This window comes from Cervus canadensis, chromosome 2, assembly GCF_019320065.1.
Source record: "Cervus canadensis isolate Bull #8, Minnesota chromosome 2, ASM1932006v1, whole genome shotgun sequence".
Classification (NCBI taxonomy): Eukaryota; Metazoa; Chordata; class Mammalia; order Artiodactyla; family Cervidae; genus Cervus; species Cervus canadensis.
In genome coordinates this window covers 83,747,025-83,762,312 of record NC_057387.1, presented here as the reverse complement: position 1 = coordinate 83,762,312, position 15,288 = coordinate 83,747,025, and the positions used below count along the sequence as shown (strand labels likewise).

The 15,288-nt window shown below is 38.9% G+C and overlaps 1 long non-coding RNA gene across 1 annotated transcript in view; it reads left to right on the top strand.

Moving 5' to 3' along the window:
* LOC122436908 overlaps nucleotides 1–15,288 on the top strand; it is a 273,990-nt gene that overhangs the window by 111,684 nt on the left and 147,018 nt on the right. The window contains exon 6 of the long non-coding RNA XR_006268152.1: nucleotides 8,828–8,945. This is a non-coding gene — a long non-coding RNA (uncharacterized LOC122436908). The remainder of the gene's footprint in view (nucleotides 1–8,827; nucleotides 8,946–15,288) is intronic.

The following is a 15,288-nucleotide window of genomic DNA, read 5'->3' as shown; positions in this document are numbered from 1 at the left end:
TTATTATTAGGCTATTGCGGCCCTGAGCAAATTAATGTTAGGCCAGAAATTTCCCATCTCCCTCCTTAATATAAAGCAAGATCCCTTTCTGCTCTCAAGTACACTTATTTCTTTTTAAAAATTGGTTAAGTCCTTTTTTAAAGGTACATTGTTTTTTTAAAGTAAATGTACATACAGAAAAATGCATAAGTCATAAGTGTATAGCTCACTGAGTTTTCCAAATGGAGAATGTGCCCCATGTTATTAGCATTCAAATCAAGAACCAGAACATCACCATCAGTCCCCTTACTACCATCTCTGAGGGTAACTACCAGTTTACATTATGGGTTTCCCTGGTGGCTCAGTGGTAAAGAAACTGCCTGCCAATGCAGGAGATGCAAGAGATGTGTTTGATTCCTAGGTCAGGAAGATCCCTTGGTGAAGGAAATGGCAGCACACTCCAATACTCTTGCCTGGGAAATCCCATGGACAGAGGAGTCTGGTAGGCTATGGTCCTTGTGGTCTCAAAAAGAGTCAGACATGAGTTAGTGACTAAACACCACCAAACAACATAACAACTTTACACTATAGATGAATTTTCCCTTTTTATACTTTTTACAAATGGAATAACAAATAGACATTATTATGTCTGGATTTTTTTTAACTCTACATGATACTGGAGACGTGCGTTCATATTGTGTGTAGTTGTGTCTTGCTTGGTCACTCTTATTCTGCACAGTGTGCAGTGTATATACTGCAATTCACTGATCCATTTTACTGTTGTTGGGCATCTGGATGGTTCCTGAGTTTGGGCTATTATCAATAATGCTGCCATAAAAATTCTTGGATGTGTCTTTAGTTCATGCATTTCTGTTGAGTACATATCTGTGAGTGGAATTTCTGAATGTTAGGATTTGTACATGTTCACCTTCTGTAGATACTATCATGCAGTTTTACAAAGTAGCTGAATGTTCCCTGCTTTTAATTGGTAGGAACTCAAGAAGCTTTGATAGTTCTGTCTGTTCACAATCTCTCTCTCATTGTACTTCCTAGAACCTATGAATTGTAATCTTACTCTTTGGGAATAAGAAATCAATAGCTCTTGGGTAACCCAATATACTGATTATCTATTGCTACCCACACACACACACACACACACAAACCTCCTCCAAATAAGTGGCCTAACTAAATGAAAAATACATATTTATTATGTCTCACGCTTTAGGTGGGTGAGGAATTCGGGAATGATTTGGCTGCTGATTCAAACATTCAGACTCAGACTCGAATGAGATTGAATCAGATGTTGGTCTGGGCTAGATAAAGTCATCTAAAGAGTTGACTGGGGCAAGATGATCCACTTTCAAGGTGGTTCTCTCATATATAACTAGGAAGTTGGTACTGACTGTTGGCAGAAAGCCTCAGTTTCTATCCGCATGAGTCTGTCCACAGGGCTGCTGAGTGTCCTCACAGCATGGTGGCTGGCTTCCTCCATGTGAGCAGTCCCAGAGCCCAAGGCAGAGGCAGCAATATGCTTTATGGCCTCGCCCTGGACATCATCCACAGTCACTTTCTCATTATTTTATTGACCACCCAAGTCATCCTTATTCAGCATGGGAGGGCACACTACTAGGGTATGAAAATCATAAATTGAGGATCCTTTGGGGCAGTTTTGGAGGCTGGTCAGTATATCATTAAGCCCTTCTTTCCACCAGTTGAAGACTTTTTTTCTGTAATAATTGGAGCCCTAACTGATTAGCACAGTTCAGTTCAGTTCATTCGCTCAGTCATGTCCGACTCTTTGCGACCCCATGAATCGCAGCACGCCGGGCCTCCCTGTCCAGCACCAACTCCCAGAGTCCACCCAAACCCGTGTCCATTGAGTTGGTGATGCCATCCAACCATCTCATCCTCTGTCGTCCCCTTCTCCTCCTGCCCTCAATCTTTCCCAGCATCAGGGTCTTTTCAAATGAGTCAGCTCCTTGCATCAGGTGGCCAAAGTACTGGAGTTTCAGCTTCAACATCATTCTTTCCAATGAACACCCAGGACTGATCTCCTTTAGGATGGACTGGTGGATCTACTTGCAGTCCAAGGGACTCTCAAGAGTCTTTAGGAGCAGGTTAATTCTGATGGGCAAATAGAGAGAAAGAAGAAAGAATACATAGAACAATAAATAGAACAAGTTAAGTGTAAGGGGAAAGACTTGGCTGAATATAGCAGCCAAGGGGCAGCTTTAGGATTCCAAGTGTCTGAGTACGAGTGAACAAATAAATAATGTGTGAGTTTGAGTCTAGGGGGTGGGGTGAGAGATTGTATATAAAGTGCCAGAAATGCCTTTCTTTGTTTACTAATTAGATCATGGTTTTGGACCATAAAGACTCAACTCTGGCATTGCTTATATAAAAACAGTAGCCCAGGGCTTCAGGATGGGGAACACATGTAAATCCATGGCTGATTCATGTCAATGTATGGCAAAAACCACTACAATATTGTAAAGTAATTAGCCTCCAACTAATAAAAATAATTGGGGGAAAAAAAAACAGTAGCCCAAATTGAGTATTCTCAACTTTTCTCACAGGTTATTCAGTTTACCACCCATCCATCCGTTCACGTATCCATATCTTATTAAGCATACAGCAAATACCAGGTTGTATTCAAGAGGGCAATGGGGGTGCAAAAATGAATAAATGCATCACCTTACTTGGGTGATTATGAAGAGGGAACGACCATTTATCATTCACCTACTGTGTTTCAATACTCTCGCATTTATTGCTTTAAATACTATATATGTTGGGCATAATGGTTCCCACTTGGCAGATGGATTAACTTGAGACTTGAAAAGTTAACTGATTTACTCAGAGTTGGAGCTGAAAGGTAGTGAAACTGAATCCTCTGCAGATACAAAGTAGAAAGTGATTAAATGTGAAAGAAAAGTACACATATAATACAATGGCAGCTCAGAGAATGGGGTGAATTCTTTGGCCTGGGAAGGTAAGAGAAGACTTAATGGAAGAGGTGGAATTTCAGCTAAATCTTGATTGATGAGTAAGAGATGATGGGAAAAGGCCACATATAAGGAATAAAGAATATCGAAAACAAAGGCATAAAGGTAGGAATGAATATTAATAATGATGATATACACAGAGATGCACAGAGACATACACATATAATGTGGCTAGAGAAATATGCATAAAGGAGAGAACTGGCTGATAGAGGTGAACAATATGTATTAGGACGACATAGATACCAGGCAGATACCAGACCTAGTTATTCATTAATGCAACCGGAATTCAGAGAAGGCTAGATCATCATTTGTATAACTGAGTGTGAACTCCTTTCTGATAGTGTGGATAACATCTTCTTCAAGGTTATTAATAATTAAGTCAGGAGTGTACCTTGACACCCAGTAAAAAAAATATAGATCAACAAACTATATGAGTATACAAATTATTGCATAAAAAATGAGAAGTGTCATTGATCAGCAACAATCACATACTGATGATGAGGTTTGCTGCTAGTTAATGATAAGAGTAGAATGTCTAGAAAACACAGCAGGCCCTGAGGCTAGTTAAGTACCAGAGAAATCCAAGACTCTCAGAGCTGGGAGTTGCCTGAAGCATTATTTATTCTAACTTTTCCATTTACATATGAGAAAACCAAGGCCAGGAAGTAGGAGTGACTTGTTTTTCTAGAGCAGAGCTCCTTCTAATTCACCACAGTCTTGTGAAAAGAGCAAGACATAATTCCTGACCTGGGTTAAGCTATGAGATTAGAGAGTTCTGTGAAAAATCACTAGATAAAAAGCGTGTTAGGAATTGAACTGTGTCTTCCACAAATTCATAATGTGAAATTCTAACTTCCAGAACTTCAGAATATGGCCTTATTTGGAAACAGCGTGAGTGCAGATGAAATTAATTAAGATGAGGTCATATTAGGGTAGAGTGGGCCCTGAATACAGTATAACTAGGGTCCTTATTAAAGGGAGGTTTAGGTGTGCACACAGGGAGAAATGCCAAGTGAACGTGAAGAAAGAGATCGGGACAGTGTATCTACAAAGCAAAGACACCTCAAATTTCCCGCAGACCACCAGGAGTGAAGAGAGAAGCATGGAACAGAATCTCCCTCACAGCCCTTAGTCGGAACCAACCCCGTGACACCTTGATACTTGCCTCCTAGCCTTCTGAACTGTGAAATAATACATTTCTGTTCTTTAAGCCACTCACTTTGCAGTGTTTGTTATGGAAGCTTTAGGAAACTAATACAATCACTAGAAGAAAGAAAAGTTATATGTCGGGGCGGGGGCGGTGGGGGGCTTCCCTGCTAGCTCAGTGGTAAAGAATATGACTGCCAAAGCAGGAGATATGTGTTCAATCCCTGATCAACATGCTGCAGAGCAACTAAGCCCGTGTGCCATAACTATTGAGCCTGTGCTGGAGAGCCTGGAAGCGGCCCCTACTGAGCCCACAAGCCGCAGCTATTTAAGCCCATGCACTAGAGCCTGTGCTCCACAACAAGAGAAGCCATCGCAATGAGAAGCCCACACACCACAACTAGAAAGTAACCCCTGCCCTCTGTAACTATAGAAAAGCCTGCAAGCACAGCCAAAATTAAATAAATAAATAAGCTTTAAAAAAAAGGTTATGTGGTAGCCATAGGAAGTAGGCACTGTGAAGGAAGGAACAATGCCTTAATAAAACAATAAACCAATGTATTTATCATTCAAACACTGAATCTGTATGAGATAACTTTTACTTGGTCCTGGAGCAGATACACAAAGAATTAGAAAACCACATTTCAAAAAGATAGATGCACCCCAATGTTCATTGCAGCATTATTTATAATAGCCAGGACATGGAAACAACCTAAACATTCATCAACAGAATAGAAAAAGAAGATGTGATACATTTACACAATATAATATTGTGTGTGTGTGCTCAGTTGTTCAGTCATGTCTGACCCTTTGCCAATCCATGGACTGTAGCCCTCCAGGCTCCTCTGTCCAGGAAATTTTTCAGGCAAGAATACTGGAGTGGGTTGCCATTTTCTACTCCAGGAGATCTTCCCAACCCAGGGATCAAAACTATGTCTCCTGCATTGGCAGGCAGATTCCTTAGCAGTGCACCACCTAGGAAGCCGTATAATGGAATATTACTCAGTCATAAAAGGGAACAAAATTGTGCCATTTGCAGAGATGTGGATGGACCTAGAGAATGTCATACAGAGTGAAGTAAGTCAGAAAGAAACACAAATATCATATATTAACACATATGTGGAATCTAGAAAAATGGTATAGATGAACATATTCGCAAGGCACAAACAGAGACACAGATGTAGAGAACAAACATGTGGATACCAAGAGAGGAAAGGAGGGTGGGATAGATTGAGAGATTGGGATTGGCATATATACACTACTATGTATAAAGTGGATAACTAATGAGAACAGATTGTATAGCACAGGAAACTTCTCAGTGCTCTGTGGTGACCTAGAAGGAAATCCAAAGAAGAGGGATCTATGTATATGTGTAGCTGATTCACTTTGCTCTATAGCAGAAATTAACACAACGTTGTAAAGCACCTATACTCCAATTTTTACAAGATGTTAGAATATGATTCTCTTTGCCTTTGAGAAGCCCAAAATATGCTCCAGTTAGGCTCAAAACAGAAGTAAATGTTATGGGGCCCCAAAGGAAGGATATAGACAAAGGTTTGGATGCAGAAGGTGACATCTGAGCCAGGATTTTAAAGATGACTATATTTGCTTGCTACTTGCTTAATGGTCCTGATTATTTCTGTCACTGGAAAGAGCCTCCTAAAATCTCTTCCCTGGTCTGAATAGCCATCAAAGAGTCAAAAATCACAGGCTTGCTAAGTTTGTTCAATCTAGCATTTCAAAAAACAGCCTCAACCATGTAGGCTGGTTGTCTGGATCTCCTGCCCCAGTTGGCCTGCCACTTGTGGGAAAAACAGGAAGAAAGATGCTGACCTCTGGCTGCTCAGGCCCAAATCCCTTTGGAGCTTCAGGCTCGTGTAAGAACTGGCTCCAGAAAGTCACTCTTGTGGGGGGTCTTCCCTCCTGGCTGCCTAGACCTCTCTGTAGTGCTGAAAAGTCAGATTGTGTTATTTATATAAAAACAACAACAAAAATAACTTTTTCTTTCCAAATATCACATGCATAAGAAGCCAAGCCTTCAGCAGGTCATTTAATATGTTGACGTTTTGAAGAACTGTGCTTTCAGACCCTGAAACAGAAGCCAGATCTGCTGGCCTTGGCCTTGAGATCTCTTGGCTCTCTCATATTAAGGACCCCCAGACTTTCAAATTTGAGCTCCCAGCAGCCACTGCTCTGCGTAATGCTTCTAAAAACAGAGCCAGTTGCAGCTGGAGCCACATCTGCCTCTGTGGAATGATGTCAGGAGTGCTGGGGGTAAGGCAAGGGGTGTCTCTTGATTCTAATTACCTCCCCACTGGTCAGCCACGCTCCCTGAAATTCCATTAAGATGATGGAACCTATTCTGTTAGGCTTATGAGGGATAATGATGGGATGGGAGAGGACTTGCATGCAAGCCAGCATTCTCTGCTTGGCGGATTACATTGGAAAGGCTTTGGGCAGGACATGCACAGTCATTTGCCCCAGGCCCTGTGGCCCCTTACAGTGTTGCATCAGGGCTATTCACTGTGATTTTTACCTGCCTGAACTCTCCAAGCATTCATTCCTGTAAACTTTGCTCGATTCATTCATACACATGGTTTTGACCACCACCTGGATGGAAATACATCAAAACTTCTCCAGTTTGTGCCTTTTCTTATAAAGTGTCTGACCCTTCCATCTAAATTCCTGACCCTGAGTGCCTTGTTTTCAACTAATTCATCATATTTGCTCATAAAACTATCCCTAAAAGGAGTCTCTTTATCCAGTTTCCCAAGTCAGAAGACTGGAAAGCATCCTTCCCTTACTAATAACCCTTCCCTTACTAGCATATCAAATCAATCACTAAGATCTACTAACATTATTTCTTAAAAGTCTCTTAGAATGGTTCTTGCCTCTTCATTCTTTCCGACAGTTTCCTAATTCAGAATGACATTACCTATTGCTTCAACTAGTACAGAAGGGAATCCCCTAGTGGTCTAGTTGTTAGGACATGGCACTTTGGCTGCCATGGCCCAGGTTCAATCTCTGATCTGGGAACTGAGATCCCACAAACCACATGGCAGAGCTGAAGCAAACAAACTAGTACAGCAGCTTCCAGAAGGCTTCTATCATATCATCCCCACCCAGTCTGTTCTCCACTGAGTAGCCCAAGTGTCCTTAAAAATGTAATCTGTACTCAAAAGACTAGGTACAAAGGGAACTACCTTAACATAGTAAAGACCATGTGTGAAAAAAACTACAGCTAACATACTCAGTGGTGGAAAACTAAAAGCTTTTCCTCTAAGAGCAGGACAGGCAAGAATGCCTGGTTTGGCCACTTGCATTCAACATGATAATGGAAGTCCTAGCCAAAGTAATTAGGCAAGAAAAACAAAAGCCATCCAAATTGGAAATGAAAGTATAAAATTGTTTCTGTTCATAGATGGCATGATCTTATATGAATAAAATTTAAAGAGTAAAAAAAAACTGTTAGGACTAATAAATAAATGAGCAAATTTGCAAAATTCAAAATCAATGAGCAAAATATCACTTGCACCTGCCTATGTTAACAATGAACCTTCTGAAAAGGAAATTAAGAAAAAAATAGCATCAAAAAAGAATAAAATATTAATGAGTAAACTTAACCAAGACAGTAAATTACATGTACACTGAGAACTACAAAATGATGCTGAAGGAAATTAAAGATACAAATAATAGAAAGGCAACCTGTGTTCACAGGCAGGAAGACTTAATATTGTTAAGATATTAATATGACTGAAAGCTATCTACAGATTCAGTGCAATTCCTGTTAAATTCCCAATGATTTTTTTTTTCAGAAATAGAAAAGTGCATTCTCAAGTTTATATGAAATTTCAAGGGACCCAGAATAGCCAAAATAACCTTGAAAAAAGAAGAACATAGTTATAGGTTTCACATTTCCTCCTTTCAAAACTTATTGAAAAGCTTTGGTAATCAAAAATTGAGGTACTAGCATAAAGATACACATATAGACCAATGGAACAAAATAAGAACCAGAAATAAACCCTTGCATATATAGTAAAATAATTTTCAACCAGCATGCCAAACCATTCAATGAGGGAAAGGGCAGATTTTCAACAAATGGTGTTTGAAAAACTGTATATTCATGTGAAAAAAACAGAAGTTGGACCATTATACCATACACAAAAATTAACTCAAAATGGATCAAAGCTAAACATAAAAGCTAACACTATAACATTTTTATAAGTCTATGTATATACGTATGTGTATGTATATGTTTATACACATACATATAACTTGCTTTTGTTAATATCTTACTATAGGCACAGTAGAAGCACTTTATACACTACCTCCAAATTTTATAGAAATTCCATTTTACAAAAGAGGAAACAGATACCAGAGAAGATAAAGAAACTTGCTTAAGATCAGTCTGATCTTAACCTGATTGTGGGCAGATTTTGAACTCTTCTCAAAATCAGATCTCTGGCCAACTCAAAGTAAAGCCTTACAAAGAGTACTTTAAAATCAGAAAGAACACTGACGAAAGCCGTGTGGTTGTTTTAGGAAACATTTTTGACCTTTCTGTTGACTCAATTTCCTCATCTCTAATATGCAAATAATAATATCTGACCTTTTGCAAGTTGTAGGTGGTGAAGACTAATTAAAAGGAAATAGGGACAAACAGAAGAATGATTTCTGACTTAGTCGTTCTGTCTCTCTAGGGCTCATAGATACATGGAAATCAAAGCAATTGCCAGAATATGAGATGTTTGGAGAGGTGATTCCTACTCTGGAAATGGGAGGATATGGAAATAAGAGAGAAGGAAAATCAAGATGAAGGTAAACACTGTTTCTAAATAACAAGTGTGAGAAGATATTTTGGAAGATCTTTTGTCTCATTTATTAACGCGAAAGGAATTATATATAAGTATGTCATACAAATTACCTCTATAAAGCAATTCAGAGTTGGCACTGTAATACAGTAGAGAGAGCGCTCTTGAGTTCCAGCTCATGATGAAATTTGGGCACATCATGTAAATCCTCTACATTTCCAGGTCCCTATCTGAAAACACAAGAATATTAAAATCTATCTAACATTCTGGGGAGAACAATGATTAAATAGTTACATGTTATTTGAAAAGTTAAAATACCATTTGGGTCGAGGTTAAAGTCACTCCTACTGAACATATGGCTGAAATCACTCATTTTTCTGAACCTGTTTACTCACCTCTAAAAGACATAAATAGAACCTACATCCTATAGTTGTTAAAGGGATTAAATGAAATAATGCAGGCAATTGTTAGCATGGTTTTGGCACCTAGGAAGGACTCAATAAATGGCTGTGTTTCTGCTATATACCAACAACAACAGCAATAGAAACCTTCCTTTATTTTTTGGAATTAAAGAAAACGTAAGATCTGTTGAAAATTTTAGGACCTGAATCCATGGAAGTTTTTTTGAAATCCAGATTTCTCAGTCTTCTTAATTTTTCCTTACCCTGAGAAACTGCAAGAGAATGGCATGCCTGAGGTAACCTGTTTCTCTAAATTTTGTTTGACTCTACAAGGTTAGAAGCTTCTCGTCTTCTGTGATTGAACACTCCCAGGACATTGGATCATTTCCTGAGTTTCATTTATTTAATAACTAATCTTTTATTGCCTTCCCTCTTTGAAGCCAGCCGACAAGTCTGGTTCCCTCCCCTACCCCTCTTCAAGGTCTCACCTCTTTAATCATTTGGATAAAGCTGGGACACACTACAAACCATTTTAATGGGAAGCTGATAAGTGAAGGCCATTTTTCCTCCCAGCTACTTCTCAACCAGGCTGTATTTCAGATGATTTCCAGTCATCCCAGCAAATCACTCATGTCATGCTCCCACGCCACCTAGTTAATATCAGCAGTCAACAGGTTTCTTTTGGCTCTTTTGTCTGGGAATGCTTGCTAGGCAAGGCCCCAGAACTCCAGAGAAATGAATCTGAACCTGGAATTCACACAAACTGAGCCTTCAGCTGCAGGATTAACATTTTCCCAAGTTGACATTAATAGCTCTTGTCTCTGAGCTCTACTTCTGTGTCAGGCACTAGGCCAAGCAGTGTGTCTGTATTATCAGGTTTAATCCTCATAAAACTTACTAGGGATTGCTCTTATGTCTGTTTTGTGGACAAAGAAACTTAGGACTAGGGCACTGTTACTCAAAGTGTGGTCCTTGGAGCTACAACAGATTACTAGAGAACTTGTTAGAAATGTAAATTCTTCAGCTCTATCACAAACCTCCTAAAACCAAATCCCTGTGGGGTGGTGTTCAGGAATCTGTGCTTTAACAAGCCCCTTGGTGATTCTGATGCAGACTAACATTTGAGAAGGACTGGACTAGAAAAAGTGAGTAACTTGCCAAATTCCCAGAGCTAATAAGTCACAAGAAGAAGTTTGAAGATAGAGTCTAGCTGTCTCCTAAAGCAGAGTCTGAGAGACTCTGTATTGAGATGGTTCACAAAGATTTAGGATTTGAAATAAAATTGCCTTGCACTGTAAGAACATCTATTATTTCATGTAATAAGATGTGCAGAAGTAGCTGAGTTCCAGATTTTATTTAGTTCAGCAGTTCAGTGGCTTTATGGCTCCAGCTCAACAGTATCTCCCATTCTCCTGACTTTCTCTTCATGGTCACAAGAAGACTGCAGCAATTCCAGACATCGTTGAAGAAAGGGCATGTCTCTTCTTCCGTGTCTTTTTTAAGAGCAATACTTCTTTCCCCCAAGGTATACTTTTCCCCCAAAGACCTCCTCTCATGTGTTACTGTACTGAATTTCATCACACCCACATTACTGAGCTAATCACTGGGAAAAAAAAATGAAATAACATGATTGGATAAAAACTATTTTAGATTTGCCTCATTTGAAGCATGTGGATGCCTGAATGAACACAGTGGATGAAAGTGCTAAGTCAAAGCAATAGGGACACATTTTGAAACAGAAATAAGTTTGGATTCACAGGATGGCATCAGATGATAGGAATCCAGATAGAAAAATTAAGAGTTTATGCTATAAGCCCTGTAGAACCTGTTAATCTTTGAGTAGGGGAGAGGAATATGTAAGGACATGCATGGAAAGAGTGCACTGATGATGTGTAGCAGAGATGAGCACTAGACTCAGGGGAGGGATTGATGAGAGGCTGTGAGAGAAGCTCAGCTATTGCTGCAGCCTTGGTAGAATTGGCCAAGGACTCGGTCTAGGTAGGTGGCATGGGTAAGAAGGATGGCTGAAGATGGGTCATTTGGAAGGAAATTGGCAAGAGTGGGTGACTGGCCATAAGGAGATAAAGAAGGGGACAAGTCAGAGGTTACACACCATCCTTGTGTGTGTGACCAGTTGTTCTGCCCATCTGCGGCCATGTTGAAAATTGCTATTTCCTACAAAAGGAATGTAGGCAAGTTAAAGGAAAACTGTCAGATGTATTAATAATGGGTTATTTAGGGGTATGTGCTAAATTCTCAAATTCAGTTTTGGCTCTATAATGTAATAGTAATAGTTGAGTTTACTGCCAGCCTATTATGTCTTGCTGTTTTATTTTTTTAAACTTATTTTTATTATAGAAAATTTCAAACATATATAGAAGTAGGGAAAATAGTATAATGAACCTGAAGGTACTTATTAACCAGCTTCTACATGATCAAATCATAGCCAATCAATCTTGTTTCTTCTAGTCTCTCACTTACTCTCCACCATCAACATCAACGTAGGTTTTATTTTTTGAATAACAATGTTCATTTCAGTTCAGTTCAGTTCAGCTCAGTCGTGTCCGACTCTTTGCAACCCCATGGACTACAGCACGCCAGACCTCCCTGTACATCACCAACTCCCGGAGTTTACTCAAACTCATGTCCATTTAGTCGGTGATGCCATCCAACCATCTCATCCTCTGTTGTCCCCTTCTCCTCCCACCTTCAATCTTTCGCGGCATCAGGGTCTTTTCCAATGAGTCAGCTCCTCTCATCAGGTGGAGTTTCAGCTTCAGCATCAATCCTTCCAATGAATATTCAGGACTGATTTCCTTTAGGATGGACTGGTTTGATCTCCTTGCAGTCCAAAGGACTCTCAAGAGTCTTCTCCAACACCACAGTTCAAAAGCATCAATTCTTTGGCACTCAACCTTCTTTATAGTCCAACTCTCACATCCATACATGACTACTGGAAAAACCATAGCTTTGACTAGACAGACCTTTGTTGGTAAAGTAATGTCTCTGCTTTTTAATAAACTGTCTAGGTTGGTCATAACTTTTCTTCCAAGGAGCAAGCGTCTTTAAATTTCATGGCTACAGTCACCATCTGCAGTGATTTTGGAGACCCCCCCCAAAATAGTCTGTCATTGTTTCCATTGTTTCCCCATCTATATGCCATGAAGTAATGGGACCAGATGCCATGATCTTAGTTTTCTGAATGTTGAGTTTTAACCCAACCTTTTCACTTTCATCAAGAGGCTCTTTAGTTCTTCTTTGCTTTCTGCCATAAGGGTGGTGTCATCTGCGTATCTGAGGTTACTGATATTTCTCCTGGCAATCTTGATTCCAGCTTGTGCTTCATCACTGAGATACAATTAACATACCATACAATGCACATATTTAAAGTGTGTAATGCAATAGTTCGTAGTATATTCATAGAGTTGTGCAACCATCACCACAGTCAATTTCAGAACATTTCATCACCCCAAAAAGAAATTCCACTCTCTAGCTGTCACTCCCTGTTCCTACATCCCTCTTCCTCCAGCCCTAAGTAACCACTAATCTACTTTCTGTCACTATAGATTTTCCTATGATGGACATTTTATATAAATGGAATCATACAGTATATAGTCTTCTGTGAATATCTTCTTTCACTTAGCATCATGTTTTCAAGGTTCACCTATGTTATAGAATCTATTAGCACTTCATTTCTTTATTCTGCCACATAATACCCCATTCTATGGATAGGCTACATCTTACACATTCATCCAGCAATTGATGGACATTGAGCTCCCATTTTTGGCTGTTATGAATAATTTAATAAGAACATTTGTGTACAAGAACATTCATGTACAAGTGGACATATATTTTCATTTCTCTTGAGTATATACTTAAGAGAGACATTTCTGGGTCATAGAGTAACTTTATGGGGCTTCCCTGATAGCTCAGTTGGTGAAGAATCTGGCTACAATGTAGTAGACTCCAGTTCGATTCCTGGTTTGGGAAGATCCGCTGGAGAAGGGATAGGTTACCCACTCCAGTATTCTGGCAGAGATAATTATGTGTCATAGAGTAACTTTATATTTAACCTTTAAAGAAACTACCAGACTGGTTTCCACAGTGGCTATACCATTTTACCTACCTACCAACAGTGTATAAGAATTCTAATTTTTCCACATCTTCCTCACACTTTTTGTTATTTTTATTTAAAGTTGTTAGTTTTAAATTAAAATTTTTAAAGACTTTATTTTTAGAGCAGTTTTAGTTTCTCAAAATTGAGTGCATGCATGCTCAGTTGTGTCTGATTCTTTGCCACCCCATGGACTCTAGCCCATCCTCTGTCCATTGGATTATCTAGGCAAGAATACTAGAGCAGGTTGCCATTTCCTCCTCCAGGGGGTCTTCCTGACCCAGAGATCAAACCCACATCTCTTGTATTGGCAGGCATATTCTCTACCACTGAACCAACTGGGAACCACCGCCCCACCCCCACCCCCACCCCACATATGCTTAGCATTCCCTATTAACTTCTTCCACCATAATGGTACATTTGTTACAATTGAAGAATCAATATTGATCCATAATAATCACCCAAATTCCAGTTTACAATAGGATTCGTGTTTGGTGTTGTATATTCTATGAGTTTGAACAAATATATAATTATATATATTAATCATTATAATAGCATTCAGAGTATTTTGACTGCCCTAATAATAATTCTGCATCTTTGTTTTTTTAGTATTTCCTTGATTGCTAGGGATGTTGAGCATTTTCATGTACACAATGGTCATTTGTACAGTATTCCCTTCTTATCCTCAATTTCACTTTCTGTGGTTTCTGTTACCCACAGTCAACCATGATCTGAAAATATTAAATGGAAAATTCCAGGAATAAATAATTCATAAATTTTAAATTGTGAACTGTTCTGAGTAACAGGATGAAATCTCACGCAGTCTTGTTCCTGCCTACCCAGGATCTCCAACCTTCCATATCATCTGTTTCTGACACCCAAGCATCAACATCATCATGGCTCAATGATACAGGAACACCTGAAGCTGCTTATCCTCCTTCTGATGTATCATTAAAAGGCCAACATTAGCCTAGCATGACGTCACGATGCCTATGTCATTCACCTCACTTCATCTCATCATGTAGGCATTTTATCATCTCACATCATCACAAGAAGAAGGGCATGGTACTATAATTTTGAAAGAGAGTCGGACAGAAAGAGGGAATCCACATGCACATAACTTTTATTACAGTATGTTGTTTTAATTCTATTTTATTATTAGTTATTGTTTAATTTCTTACCATGCCTAATTTAAAAATTAAACTTTTTCGTAGCTATACATTTCTAAGGAAAAACATAGTATGTAGGTTTCAGTACAATCTGCAATTTCAGGCCTCCAATGTGGGTCTTGGAACATATTCCCAATGGATGAAGGGACACTACTTAGAGAAGTACCTATTCAGATCATTTGGCCATTTTTAATTGAGTTATTCATCTTTTTATTATTAAGATGTAAACGTTCTTCATATATTCAAGATATAAGTGTCTTATCAAATAATTTTAAAATATTAATATTTTCTGCTATTCTGTGGGTCATCTTTTTCTGTATAGTATCCTTCAAAGCACCAAAGTTTTTGATTCTGGTGGAGTCCAAGTTACCTATTGTTTTTCTTTTGTTGCTTGTATTTATGGTGTTAAATCTAAGAAACAGTTGCTTAATTCAAGATCATGAAGATGTACATCTATGCTTTCTTTTAAGAGTTTTATAGCTTTAGTCATTATATTTAGGTGTTTGATTCATTTCAAGTTAATTTTTATACATGGTATGAGATACTGCCTCACTTCATTCTTTTTCAAGTGGATATCCAGGTGTTACAGCACCATTTGTTGAAAACAATATTCAAAAGACTGTTGAATTGTCTTGGTTCCCTTTTTGAAAATCAATTGACCATCAT